The sequence below is a fragment of the Amphiprion ocellaris genome, chromosome 2 (genome assembly GCF_022539595.1).
Source record: "Amphiprion ocellaris isolate individual 3 ecotype Okinawa chromosome 2, ASM2253959v1, whole genome shotgun sequence".
NCBI lineage: Eukaryota > Metazoa > Chordata > Actinopteri > Pomacentridae > Amphiprion > Amphiprion ocellaris.
The window spans coordinates 40524364-40540106 of NC_072767.1; positions in this window are offsets into that span (position 1 = coordinate 40524364).

Sequence of the window (15743 nt, forward strand, 5' to 3'; positions counted from 1 at the left end):
AAAATTATATCATGAAAAAGTCTGATATTTTCCATCAGTTATTTTATGAAGTGCACAGTTAATACAATCTAGACCCATTCCATGTGAAGTCGAATATTAAATTATATTAAAGTTTATTTTTTGCTTCATTTTTGAGGATTATGATTTACAACTCATGAAAGTCAGAAATCCAACACCTCAAAATATTTTAATTTAGATTTTTAGTAAATTACTATTCAAACAGCATACACTCACTGGCCACCTTATGAAACACACCAGTGAAATCTAGCACAATACAACCGAACAGCTCCTCCATAAATTTGACTGTTGCAAAGCTTCTATAGTTTCAGTTTTCACTGACATTTTTATTTTCATTTTTAAATTTTTTTTTTAAAGGTGATTGTTCTGCTTAATGTTTATTACTCCAGGTCATAGTGGGTGGTGGTGTACTGGTCTGCATTATTTATAAAAGTGCTCCTAATATATTACTCCAAAAGATTCATAACACTTTAAAATATATGCACACCCACCATGTGCTCTGACCTCATTTATACATATAGAATAGAATTATCACCTAGGACAGCAAAATGTGAACGTTTTGAAGCATCATAAAAGCAGAATTTACGGCAGAGCTGTTGTATTAGATTGCATGAGACTGTATTTTATAATAAAGTGGCCAGTGTGTGTGAATACCATGTATCTATCGGTCTAGTTCAGTGCACGCAACCACAATCATGGGGAGGACTGCTGACCTGAAAGTTGCACAGAAGATGATCATCGAGTTCCTCCACATAGAGCCATAGAAGGTTGTAGCTGAAAAGGCTGGCTGTTGGCAGAGCGCTGTACTGACGCATGTTAATGGAAAGTTGACTGGAAGGGAAAAGTGTGGTTGGAAAAGATGCACCAGCAACACGGATAAGATCAGATAAAACTCTCTTAGTCCTGAAAGAAATTCTTGTGCCAGATACTGCTCAGGATAAAACAAAAAGGCATAATGTAAGGAACGCAGTGCCTAAAAAGCAGAAAAGCAACGAGAGATAAGTATGACACATTGTTAAAGCTAAATAAGTAAACTAAAATAAGGCTGGGAAAACTAAACATGAAAGGGAAATATTGCATCTGATAGTTGAAAATGTGAGATATTGCACATCACAGTGACACTGAAATGTTACACAAAAGTAGTATTACGTAGTAGTATTATGAGTAAGTAGTATTATGTTTCCTGCAGAAAGTGTAGGAGTTGTATAGTTTAATGGTTGATAAAACCTTCTGTGGCGTTCCGTTTTGTGCTGCAACTCGGTGGTCTCGGTCTACAACTAAAACTTCTCTGATGAGACAAAGTGATCACAGCCTTAAGGATTTTTTTCAGAAAAGTCTTGGTAGAACTTGGGAGAGCTTCATAAGGACTGAGGCTGGAGTCGGAGCATCCAGAGCCACCAGGCACAGACGCTTTCAAAGGCGTTGTTACTAACACACTCCTGACAACATCAGAAGATCTTAGCTGGACTGAGGAGATAAAGAACTGGACTGTTGCTCAGTGGTCCAAAATCCTTGTGAGGGATCGAGATGCAAAGCACAAGGATTTGCAGGGGAATTCAAAAACAGGTTTTTTCTATTTCACCTAAAAAATGATGAAAATCAATGTTAAGTTGGGCCCATAAAAAAGTTCAAAAGCACAGATCTAAGCCTTTAAGCAACAAATTCACCCCACAAACCAACTGCACTGATCAGACAAATGCATAACAGACCTTAAAAAAACAAACAAACAAACACCGAATTAAAGGGGATTTAAACACTGGCTGATCAGATAAGTTACACACAATAGGGGAAACATAAAATACCTACAATTAAACTAACAATAAAAAGCACAAAACAGTACAATTGGTCAAGTTCATCAAAAGAATCAAAACCAACAAACCCAAATCATATCTGATTACAGAACACAAAGCAAATGAATGAAGTAATATTTGAATCAAATAAACCCGGTCCACCCCTTTAAGTGGCAGCAGATGGTGTGGTCTGATTGGCAGCTCTGGTATAAAAGCCTGGAGCTCCCATGATGCCATTTTTTTTTTGTCTGAAACCAGTCAGATAACCATGACTGTTACACAGGGTACTACATACCCAGTGCCGGAAAACAAAGAAAAGGTTAGTACAACTTTAAAATAAAACAATGATAAACATACGAAAGTTAACTAAATGTGTGAGCTACAAATACAACAAAGGCTAAATAAATTCTCAGTATGTTGTTTGAAATGCTAATGTGCTGCTATTTCCGTTTTTGCATGTGCAATGTGAGTGTAAAGTGTTTCAGCTTAAACCAAAGTGGTTAGTGACATTCATGTTGGATGGCTGCGAGTGCGGCTGTGACAGTCCTCTTTTGCATTTCATTTAAGTCTGGGGGACAGTGGAGAGGCTCAGATGTTTGAAGTTCTGTGTGCAGTTTCCTCAGTCTGTAGTGATTTGATGTGTCATGATCTGGTGGTGTTGGTCCACTGTGTTTTAACTAGTCAGAAGTCAGTGCAGCATCTATCAGGAGATTTTAAAGCATTCATGTTTCCTTGTGCTGTCAACCTTTGTAGAGATGCAGATTTCCTTTTCCTGCAGGACTTAGCAGCTGCCCACAGAACAAAAACTACTACCAAATGGTTTGCTGACTGTGGTATTGCTGTGTTTGACTGGTGAGCCGAGTGACTTGACCCCCATAGAATACCATATAGGCTTTTATCAAGAGGTAGAAATGCTCAACCCTGAAATATGATGAGCTAAAGGCCACTATCAAAGCAACCTAAGCTTTGAAAACACCCAGAAAAACACCCAAACTACCACAAGTACCACAGCAAACTCAAACCATATCACTGCAAATCGACAGATGAACTCCCACTCCTGCAACACCAGCCAGCAGTACTAAAATAACTTGGTAAGTTGTAAAGAAACATGCCAACTACTAGCAGTAGGACAATATTAAGAATAGAATAATTACTGGCAACCAGTAGTCTGCCTGTGAACTTAACAAAACATTTATTAATTTCTTGTCATACTGCCGCTGCTTCTGTAGTTTATGACCCTAAAAGAAAAAAATAAATTATTGGTAGACCCACATTTGATCAAAAAATCCAACCAAATTCCACAGAAATGCATTACCTTACGATAAAATTTAGCCCCTGCATTACCCACCAACACTACTACTGAAAACACTGCTTGGCTTATCAAAGATACATGTGCACAGGAGTGATCACAAGAGCCAGAATGAAGCTGCGCAACATGCTCGTTCAAATAAATGTGGTGCTTTCACCTGGATTGGCCCAATGGCTCCTCTGCTGCTCGGTCTTTTCAGTTTCTTACTGCTGCACTCACTCAGCCTTACATGAACCTGCCCTGCTGATTTGTCCTCATCCCTCACTTTGTGTTGCCTGACTCTGATCTCATCCGTAATATGATGAATTCACACACTGCAGGTGGATGAGCTTAATTTGTCATCCATCATTTCAAGTTCTGAGGTATTTTTAGGCTGTCTTGGATTCGCCGTATGCACAAGATCTGCTCACAGATTTTCAATGAAGTCAGGGGAGTGTGAGGGCAACATCAAAAGCTTCAGGTTGTTTGTCTTGAGGTGGTTCGTACTGGATTTAGAGGGATGTTTTGAATCATCCAGTCTCTTTTCGGTTTCATTTTCCTGACTGACTGCATTAGGAATTTGCCGATGTTTAGTGGATTCAATCTTTCCTCTTCACAAAAACCCCAAAGCAGAATATTTCCACCCACACACAGGTGATTGTAGCCAAAGAGCTCAATTTTAACTTTGTTTGTTCACAGCAGTTGTTTCCAAAACTACTCGGGTTTATCCGGATATTGCTTTTTCAAACTTGAGACCTTTGTGATAAAGTCCTGGGTAATGTTTTCCTCTGACTATTCCATGAAGGCTGTTTGTGCATCAGAGCTGCACAGTGGAGTGATGCATCGCCTCTCCTGCGTCAGCTAAACTCTCCTGCAGCCATATGGGGGTTTGGCTTTGCTTTTCCCCTCAGCAGGTGTGGAGCTTTATCTCAAAGTTGTTGTTTTTTTAAACTCTTCCAGATCTTGTCCTGGCCTCCAGAGTTTCTTACAGTTAACTGACATTTCAGACAGTGAAAAGTGCCACTGGAAGCACTTTGATTTGATGTGTTTATGGCCTTTTTTCCTGCTTTGTCAGCGTCGGTTATCTTCAAGAGCTGAACCATGTCCCTGACAACTAAGCAGAACCCCTCCCCTGATGAAGGACAGAAAATGAGGCTAAAAACCTTGGCTGCTGTCCAAAAACTATTGTTTTCGTCATCATTTAACTTACCTGTGAAGCATCTGTTACTTTTTGTGTGGACCAACTACAGATAGTGACTCATGGTTTAATTTTAAGCTAAAAAATGTATTTATTGATGCTGTTTGCAAGTTGTATTCATTTATTCTAAGCATTTCCTCATTTGTAACTAGTTCCTGTGTACTCTCAGTGACAGCATTCAAACTCCATCCACTGATGAAGACCACAAGATGATTCAAAGAAGCTCCAGAGGAAATCCATGTTGGATTTTTCAAACACTAATTGGAATTCTGAAGACTTTTAAGCCCACCTGTGATAATTCTTACATGCATGTAAATGATAAATAAACATAAATAGATTTATCATGTTTAAAGCAACATATACAGCAATGTTAATAAAGACTTAGTGACTTTTTATACGTGTCATGTGAAATATGTCCTCATGGTTTTATTTTAAGATCAAAAAGGTATTTGTTGTTAAGTTATATTCATTTATTTTAAGTTTTAATGAAATATTTACTCGTTTGTGACTAGTTCCTCTGTACTCTCTGACAGCATGCAAATTCCATCCAATAAAGACCACAAGATGATCCAAGAGAGCTCCAGAACAAATCTAGTAAGTAGACTTTGATAGATTTTTTGACAGATTTTTCATACACAAACTGGAATTATGAAGACTTTAAAACCCACCGGTGGTGATTCTTACATGCATGTAAATGATTCATAAATGTGGATATACAGCAATGTTAATAAAGATTTAGTGACTTTGTATACATGTGTCATGTGAACGGCTTCATAGTTTTATTTTATGATCAAAAACGTATTTATTGACTCTATTTTCATGTTATATTCATTTATTTTAAATATTCATAACTAGTTCCTCTTCACTCTCTGACAGCATTCAAACTCCATCCACTGATGAAGACCACAAGGTGATACAAGAAAGCTCCAGAGGAAATGTAGTAAGTAGACTATGAGTCAAGACTTTTGGCAGACTCTTCGAACACTAACTGGAATTATGAAGACTTTTAAGCCAATCTGTGAGTGATTCTTACATGCATATACATTCATCATATTTAAAGCAACATATACTTTTGTGTTTAAACATGATTATTAAACATTTTGTAACTTTTTATACATCAGGTTTATCTAAAAAATTAACTTAAATGTACACATTTTCTTAAATTTGCCACCGTTTTGATGTTTTTTGATGGAATTCTGAATAATTAAATACACATTAAATCAGATGTCAGCCTCTCCCTGTGTCAGCTGACCAGGTTGTGCTCAAAGTCAAACCACTGCAGTTGATGCGGTAAACCCTGAGAGGGCAGTCTTTACCCACAAAGTCAACTTTTTTTCTGCAGCCTCACCCACACAGAGCTACACTCATTCGCATTAACATCCCTAAGATCTCTCTTTTTTATTAATAATATTTCTGCAGATGCACTACAACTCCAGAGCACAGAACAACGAGAAATTAAATATTTAAATATCTGCTTGTACAGTGGGGTTGGGGATGCTAAAAGAGGACGGACTGTAACAATACTTGCGTTCATTTTGTGAAATTACTGCTCCGTCTGAGATGTGATCTTCACATAACCTTTCGACAAAAGATGGAATTCACGTAACGCCGTGTTCTTTGTAATTGTAAACTAGTGCAGTGACTTCCTCGGCTGGATGCTGTGTATCATCATCACCAGAACTCTATTAGCTTGCCCTTTTCATTTAGAGAGGATTTTCATTATTCAAGCCATTATAGTTTTCATTATGTGCCTCTTTGTATTCTCCCAAATGCCTCCAACAAGCTCCAGAGAAAAGGAACTGATTACTGCTAATGTTCCCATCAGCCATTTCTGTTGTAACTTTGTTTTGGCCGAGTTCGTTATAACAGGTAACAGTTCAGGTTCTAGCATGAATTAAGACCAGTCAAAGTGACAGAAAACAGCAGGAAGTGGGAAACATGGGCGTGTTGTCCTGACCCCAGTCCTCAATCTGCTTTTCCTCTGTGAATAACCGAGCCTTTTCAGCCTGTGCATTGTGTCCCTTTAGATAAAATCCATCCACATCCATGCACACCAGAGCCACCACGCTCCCCCCTGCACGAGCAACATGTGCCCCGAAGGCTCTCATCTGTTCCTGCTTAACTCTTAACTCTGCTCCACTGGATCTGTTGATTGAGGGCAGAATTGTTCTGGATATGGAGTAATTGAAGATTAGTAGATAACAAGAAAATCACTCATCCCTTGGAGTAAAATGATCACTCCACTGTCCCCTAGCTCTCCCCGACCAGCTCCCACTACCCCTTTCCTTCTCTTTCTTTTTCCCAGAGACACACCTTTCATGATAACAGAGCAGCAAATTAGCAATTTGGCCAAATTTTCATGGACGTGAGAGAAGAATCTGAGAATCTCATATATAAGGGTTTATCTGCATGATCATTTTTTCCAGAGTAAATAGAAATTTTGATTTGGTAAAGAGCTACCATGGTGCAGAAATACAGAAATTACAACATACAATGAATGTATAGAAAACGGCAGATTTTCATATATCAAAAACCCTGTGACATGTTCATATCCTGCAATTACCTGAAAAAAGCATCAAAAATCACAGCAAATTGAACAAAATACGCAAAGGTGACGACGATAAAAGCTTTAAGATAGTAAAAACAGGTGGTTTTTTGAAGCATTCTGGATGGAAGATTGACTGTTTCAATAAGATATCCTTCACAAAAGGATGTGGTATGCGATGAAAAGAGCAAAACGGTTACACTGTAATGAAATCCATTCGCTCTGTTTCATGTTTACTATTAAACCACAAGTCTCAGGTGTACAGCGAATGCAACATTCCTTTTTTCTCAGCATTTGTTTTCCCTCCTGCTTCACCTTCTGTTCTTCATTGCTCGCAGCCTCGAAGCTGCAGAAATCGTCCTCCATCTGTTAAACGGCGGACCAGATCTGCTTGGTTTCATTTGCACCACACCATTGGCGGGAATCTTATTTCCAACATCCTGCAACAAATTTCCGGGGGCTTGAAACACAAAGTATCAGTAACATACAACACAGCGACAAATCATCTGCTGATTGAAAGCTGATACGGACCTCTGCCCTTACTACATTCTGACCAATAGCATATTAATAAGGCATAACCAGGGGTAATGCACCGGCTGTGTGAGAACTTCTCTGTGTTAAAATCATAAAGAGGCAGGAGGTTGACCTTGAGTTGCATTCTGATAAGTGTAGTATTTATTATTAACATTCTTTCATACAGAAGGTATTGATCGGAGTATCTTGACCTGAAAATGCATGGAGGTGAAGTGTTTATATAGCTGTTTATTTGTTTTTTTCCTGAGAATAAGATGAGAAAACCGTGACAAATTCTTATTTCAACACTAAAATTAAAACTTAAAGGAAAACTTAAACTCTTAGACCCTACACTGGGGAATCTGGTGGCTCTATGATGCTGTTGTGGGCATTTTGCTGTCCTAGTTTGTCCCTTTTAAGCAAAGCGTCAATGCAGATCAGTGCAAATAGTTCTGAGTGATCACCTTTGTCCTATGATGAAGCATTTCTGTCCTCATGGGAGTGGTCTCCTCCAGGAAGACAATGCATCTATTCATTGGACACATGAAGTCAATAAGTAGTTTGATGAAATTGTTGTGAATCATGTGTTGTGACCTTTACAGTCATCAGAACTCAACTCAGTTAGACACCTATGTGAGATTTTGGACCACTGTATAAGACAGTATCTTCTAACATCATCATCAAAACCCTTAATGTGCCAGAATCTTTGGGGGAAATGGTGTCCATCCCTCCAATAGAGTTCCAGAGACTTGGAGAATCAATGCAAAGGGGCATGGAAGCTTTTCTAGTAGTACATGGTAGCTGAGTTAGACTCCTAATAGTGTTTCCTTTAATTTGTCACCTATCTGTATGCAGCCGCATCAAGATGACAGCGATTAGCTTAGTTTAGCTTAGCATAAAGACAATAGCATAACAGCTAGTCTGGCTTTGTAGAACCATAACAAAACCCAGCCAGCAGAAAACATTCCCACATGATTAACTAACATAAAATAATGTAAATTTTTAAAGGTAACTGTTACATAAATGTTTAAAGAAAAAAGTCATTTCCACACAGATTATGCTCCGTGACAACAAAAGAACGTTCTCAAACCAACATTCAGAACATGCTTTCCAGATTCTCCCAAGGCCTCAAAAGGTTTTTATGAAACATTCCTGTACTATGATACATCAACAAAGGTGGAACATTCTTCCTGCAGTATTATGAGGACAATTTGGGCATGTTGTTGAGGGAACACATTATAGAGTGTTCTTCTGTAAAACTTTCCCACAATGTTCAATGGAAACTAAGGAAGAACGTTCTCAAACCAACATTCCAAAAAGTTCTCAATGATCTTGAGGCCTCAGATGACAAAACGGTTCTTTATATAGAATGTTTTATAATGTTTCTTTAATGTGATACAGTAAAGGTGGAACATTGCCTCTTTGCTGAGATAATAGACATTTAAGTTAAAAGGACATTCTCAATGCAACATTCAGAAATGTTTTCAAAATGTTATCGAGACCACAGAGGACAGAACGTTCCTTAAAAGACATTCCTGTAATCTGATATATTAACAAAAGTGAAACATTCTGCCTGTAATGTTCTTAGAATGTTTTAGGAATGTTGACAACGGAACACATTATAGAATCTACAAAACTTTCCCACAATGTTCTGTGATAAGAAAGGAAGAATGTTCTCAGTGTAACAAGTTTTGAGAACGTTAAAGCCTAACCATCCAACAACCTTATCACCAAACATTTTTAGAACATCTGTAGCTAACGTGCCTATAAAAACATCTTGCTGGCTGCTTAAAGAAAATTTCCTGCTGCAAACATTGGTAAAACTTTGCACGACTTTCTCAGAACATTTCACAAATTAACTTGTTATATATTACTTGTTTCATCTATGCAATAAAAAAAGCGTAAAATCAACAACTGTCTGTTTTCAGGTATCTTTTCGACAGATGCAGTTGCTAGGCAACCAGAGGAGGCTGCAGACAGTTAGACATGCTAGCCAAGAACTGCTAATATCCTGAGATATATATAACCACATGAAAAGCAAATTTAAATTTTCACATTACATATTTACTATAGCTGCATACATTACAGTCGTCTCAATCTTCTTATGGATGAAAACAAAAACTACTGCTAACATGAAAATGTTCTGCACCTATGACTTACTTAAATCACATAACATACAATAGGCTGTTTTTTAAATTGTAGAGTTATTCGCTTAATAAATACATATTGAGTTCCAAGAGTCTGATATTATTGGGCTGTATTATTATAACTATTTCTAACAAGCTTGAATTTCAATGAGTTTATCTGTCCATACTCAAAAAACCCTAAATGCTTTATACAAGTTTAACTAATTATACATCAGAGTGTACGAGGGCTGAAAATGTGTCCATCATAAAGTGGAAGCTCTAAATGAAAGCTCATAAAAGTCATCTACTTTGTACATTAAACTTTTTTTGCAAGACTAATGGTCTTTAATCTTTTGAGTAGAATTTGCCCTGTGAGGACAACTTAACTGGCTACAGACATTTATGACTGTTGTGCCTTCGGCTTAAAGGATATTGGAAAAGTGATTTGTGGGGACCTCTAGCAGACCTTAAAACACATAATCTCAAAGATTTGTGGCCACGCTGAGAGAACATGGGAAATGCCAGGTCACTGCATGCAACATACAAAATGAAAAGCAACAAAAAACACAAAGACAGCTGTGTGTCGCCGTGGCCAGCAGGTAATTTTAAACCTGAGAATGCACAATTTCTTCGCACTGGGTTTTATGACTTGCTTCTTGAACCCGTGTCTTTCTGTTACTCTGGGTCTCCACTGTTTATTTTGGAGAGCTTATTTCATCCCAGAGCCCTGACAACGGGTCAGCTGCCACGGTGGAGGTGCAGAAGAAACACTGAAGCAGCCCTGAAATATTTATGGCCCTTTAGTGTTGTGATTGTATGAGTCCTGACAGTGATGCTGCATTACTGTGACCCTTCCCCAAACAAAAGGCCTGATGTGTTGCTGGCTCAGCGAGGTGAGGCAGAGTGCAGGATTTCACCATACATCGATTCCCTCAGCTTGGCTTTTTTCTCATCTCCTAGCATAAAAGATATCTCAGTATGTTTTCCTATTGATCACATTCCCTCTGCTTCACTGTTGTTGTTTTTTTTTTGTTTCTTTGATCCTTTTTCCGCTATTTTCTCCAAAACGACTTTCCTCAGATATCTTCACAGCAGAATGGGCTTGCCCTCTTCTCCTCCCTCTGCCTTCATATCCACATCTCATTTCCTCTACCTTGTCATCTCTGCACTTCATTCATAATGACAAATTGATGGCTGCCTCAGCAGTGCCTCACAGTAATAATAAAGTCATCCAGATTGGTCCCATGTAATTTACAGCCAGGTGATCCAGTCTATTTACACACACTGAGTGTTAATTATTACTTATTTATTTGGATAGTAAAAACCCACCTGGAATCAACCCATGAATTTACTTTTAAGTTTTAGTGACAATTACCATTAGACTCGACGGAATGGAATAAGACGGAAAAAGACGGGTAAATATTAAACTGATATCGCTTGTTTTGCGTAAGTCGAGCAAACATCCGTCATTTATGAAAGGAGCCTTATTGTGGCTTTCATTCACAGCAGACAAAATGTTTGTTATCCAAATCTTTTGGCTTTATTGTTTACATGTCACGCTGAGAAGAGGAGCAATTCAGAAACTGGGCTAACTGCCTTGATGTTTTGTCTGAATATAGATGAAGCAGAGTTTCACATCACGACTGTCACTATCAAGGTCATCTTTGTTTTGTGGTGTTGTTCAGTACAAACACTCAAATGCAAATGTTTTTGTGAATCTGAGAAAAAGAAAGCGAAGTGTTTTAATCAGGTAATATTCCCTTTTCTGCTCTGCAGCACCGAGAAAATTGTGTAAAATTAGTATTTTTTTCATGTCACACAAAAAACCTCCATTTTTAAAATCTAATCAAAATGAAGGGAAACTCTGTTAGAACCTGTACAGTGAGTTAAATATATTAGCTACTCTGTAAAAAATGTATTTGTCCTGTAGTTAAAATAAAGTACCGTACAGTTCTAAAATGAATGTTAATTATCTTCCTGCTTTTGTGATGGCAGTGTCGCTTTGTGGACCATGTCAACTTGAAACTACATTTAGTGTCTTTTAACCTTTCAGAAAAGGTGCAAAAATTTGATTTACTGCTTTTTTAGCATTGTGCATTTACATTTCTTCTCATTTTTCTGTAGCAATTTCACCTTCATTTTTAAGGAATTATTGAGTAAAGAAAAGGAGAAAACAGTAACTACCTACAAAATCAGCATCTACACTTTGGGTATCATGTAATTTGATCCAACAATTCAGTACAGAGTTGTCGGCATCACACAAATTTGCCACTTATTGCATCAAGATTGCTTTTACAGCAGCCATTTACAAATCACTGTGCTGCTGATTAACAGCTTAAACTGCTCAAACACGTCTGGCATCCCAGTTGCATGACAAATACAGTCATTTCAAACTGATTTGTTTACCGCTTTGAATGTTTCATGAGCTTTCTTAATATTAATGAATTTGTCATAATCTTTGAATCTGGAAATGTGAATCCCGCTAATTTCGGCTCTTTTGACTGGAGTTGAGTCGTCGTTTTGACTGCTGAGCCACTGGGGTTACTGGGTCTGATTACATGAGCTCTGCATGCAGTGTGTGTGTGTGTGTGTGTGTGTGCGTGTGTGTGTGTGTGTGCGTGCGTGCGCGTGCTTTGTTCGCAGCCTGCTGAACCATGTGATTACTTTGGTGAGACAGGAAAATGGTCACACTGGAGACTGAGGCATCTTTATTTTGCATGTTTCTGCTGAAGTAGAAGTTTGCAGACAAAAAGCTGCTCTTGTCATGAAAAGTTCATCTAACTCTGGAATCAGCATATCCCTTATTGCTGCTGCTCCCCCATGGGGGAAGCTGGGAGGGACTGTGCTGCCCTTCCCCTTTTCCCCATGTTGTTGAAAGATTAGAAAGTGCATTCCCCATCAAAGGTTGTAGGGTTTTTTTTTTTTGGCTGCTAAGCTTCCTCCTCGCCTTTTTCGTGGCAGCTCTTCCCCCCACTTTTTATCACGCTCAGGTCTACTGCCTGCCTGCTCTGACACACTGAGTGGGATGAAAGGAAAGAGGATGAACAAAACGAATATTTCTTTATTTATTTATTGTCGGCACACAAACTTTGACAGGAGATGAAACGGTCTAAGTTCTTTTGTTGAACATGGCTCAAAGTTTCTGTGTCCTGAATCATTTCTATGCAAAGTAGCTGGAAACAGAATAATAAAGCTAATCTGGGGATTTAAAAGAGAAACTTCTGGAGAGCATTTTAATATTAGAACGCTAGAGCAGTGCTGTCAGCAGCAGCTGCAGTGTTTACACTGAGAATCAGCATGGAAGTCTTTCCTCATCGCATGATTTATTAGGGTTTTCCTATTTAATTGCTATTTTTGGGCAGTAGATGGGAGTTTCTGGCAAACACAAGTCCAATATTCATGGTTCTTTCTTATGGTCAACTCCTGAGGAACATGCCTGGTTTAAAAAACAAAAAAAGCCTGCTGTGAAAAGAAATAAGCACTGTCAAAACAGAACTAAAGCAACATGGATGTGACCAAAAAACAGACAACAAAAATGCAAAAGAGCTCAGTGGAGCCAAAGGAAATGTCAGGTAATGAATTTTTCTTGGGCTCCTTTTTATAGTGACCGCTAAAGTAGTCATGTATTTATCATAGATGGCTGAAATCAAAAATTCTGCAGAGTAATTTTACTGCATCGCTTCAGAAAATGTGGCCAAATAAAAGTATTCTCTCCCTAAATGTGGAGATACAAATGGAAATAGTCAAAGAAAGTGCAAATACTAAAGAAACTGTTCTTAAAGTGAAACTATATAGGTAGCCTGTTTAAAGACAAAGTAATGCCTATTCCATCTGATAAATGAGAAGTTTAATTCAGAGGCAAATACATGCATCCTTGTTCAGTTTCATACTCTGATGTGACCAGTAGCGATGACAGGCATGCATATTGCACATTAAATTTGCTGTATAAATTTATGTTACTATGTCTTATTCTTCATTTATTTTGCTACTCTTCACTAAACGTACCATTATGACATAACTAGCTCGTTAAAAGCACAGATCACAAACACACTGACCCCTCAGCAGTTTCTGGGTGTTTGTTGTCCCATTACATGTCTTAGTCATTGTGGGCTCATTTTTCACTGTAACATGAAGTCCTGCACCTCTATAGAAACAGCACAACCATGAGAAAGTATAATATGTCTCCTGTGCAGTACAACACAGGTGCAAGTGCCCAGAGGTATTACCAATACTGGTACCTGGTACCTGGTACCTAATATTTTTTTTAACAGAATCTTGTTAGAGCCAACCATGTATTTTGGGCAAAATTAAAAATGAGACCATGTACATTTGAAGAAATGTAATTTCTTACTCATTCCAGGCTCATTTTTCACAGCAAAATTAATTTCTATAGCACTATGGAAACAATATGCGCAACCATGAGAAAACTCAGAAAATATCTCCTGTGTAGTACAACACAGTTAGACTGCCTTAAGTCATTAAAAAGAAAAAAAGTTGCATATATTCAAATATTTATTTTCTAAAAATTGAAAAAGCCGGAATCAACATGTGTGGCTGTTTTTTCATGTGCCCAAAGGTGTTACCAATCCTGAATAAAAAGGTGGCTCCACATGCTATGGATATTTTATGTATTTACATGTTTAATTAATTTCTATGCTTGTTTCCTATCCTCACACAGCCTGCAGTTCAACTTAATTCAGCCTAAATATTTCTTTCTTTTGTCACATGACTGTTTTTTTAAGAGAATATTTTTAGAGACAGCTATTTATTTTTCAAATTTTAAAATGAGACCATGTACAATACAGCGATTTTGAGGAAATATAATTTCATACTCATTTATCATTGCAGCATTCAATTCTGCACCACTATGAAAACAGCACATCTGTGAGAAAACTTAAAAATGTCTTGCATGCAGTACAACACAGTTAGGATGCCATAAATTACGTCAAAGAAAAAGCAAAAGTTGTATTTCTTTGATAATTCATTTTATAAAAACTGAAAAACACTGGAATCAATATGTACAACATTTCTGAGAGCCCGCAGGTGTTACCAATACTGGGAAACAAAACGGTGGCTCCATATGCTATAGTTATTTATGTATTTACAGTTTTGATTTGTTTCTATGCTTGTTTCCTATCTGCTCTGTATGAACACATCCTGCAGTTCAACCTAGGTCAGCAAAAAAAAAGCAGAATTTTTGACACAAGACTGTTGTCAAATCAGTGGATCATAGATTTTTAGTTGTGATAAGGAGGGCAGAATTTTTTTTTTTTTTTTAACCGAATCTGGTTAAAGCCAACCATGTATTTTTTGTAAATTTAAGAATATAGTGATTGTGAGGGAATATCATGATTTTAAGCTTAGATTTGGTTAAGTTTCCCAACAGAACTGCATGTCACAAATGATATGTTCATGGACTGTCAATAAGTCAGTTCTTTCTGCTATTACAGTTTCTAGCTCTGATAAATGGTGTTGTATTGGTAATTTTCTTTTAAATAAAAAAGGTTCAGAGGATTAACTGCAATAGTCAAAATACTTTCCTGCTTGGATTTTTGGCAGAATCACAGTGCAGCTGCAGGGATAAAGGAATAAACATGCACTTCAACATGCGTACAACATCTACTCAGGAGTGTACACAACATTTTATCGAAATCCTTCTGAACAGGGGATTTTTTTTCCTCGCGTTTCACAGCGAGAACTGATTTGCTCACTCATTCCAAACACTCAAAGGTATTGTGTCCTTTGCAGCTGCATTGACTGAAAAGACAGAACACCTTGATTTAGCTTCTTATACACACACACATGCCGGTTTGAGAGCAACGGAAGCGACAAAATTCAAGCGAGTGAGAAGAACTCATCATTATTCCACTGTTGGTGAAACTGTGTCTGCCTGAATAATGATACTGCTGTCAGACAGGTGTCCTCTGTTGTAACCACAGTCAGCCAGTACAAAGACTTTCAGCAGGTCTCCTCTGGAAAAAGGAAAAGTTTTCTTTTTAAGTTTTAATTGTGGAAGCTACAAAGTTGCAGGCAGCATGGGATGATAAGGTAAGCAGGATGAATAATGTTAATAAGTATTACAATGGTGGAGAGCACATTTGGGCTGTGCAAATGATGATAAGGAAAAAACAAAACAGCAAACAACAAGCAAAGCAATGTCCTACAATAACATGAATGTCAGACAAGACTAGGCCACATTGTGAGCTGCACACAATCTCAGTGGATTTGTGTACAAAGCCTTTTAGTGCCTTCTGGCGTTTCTTTA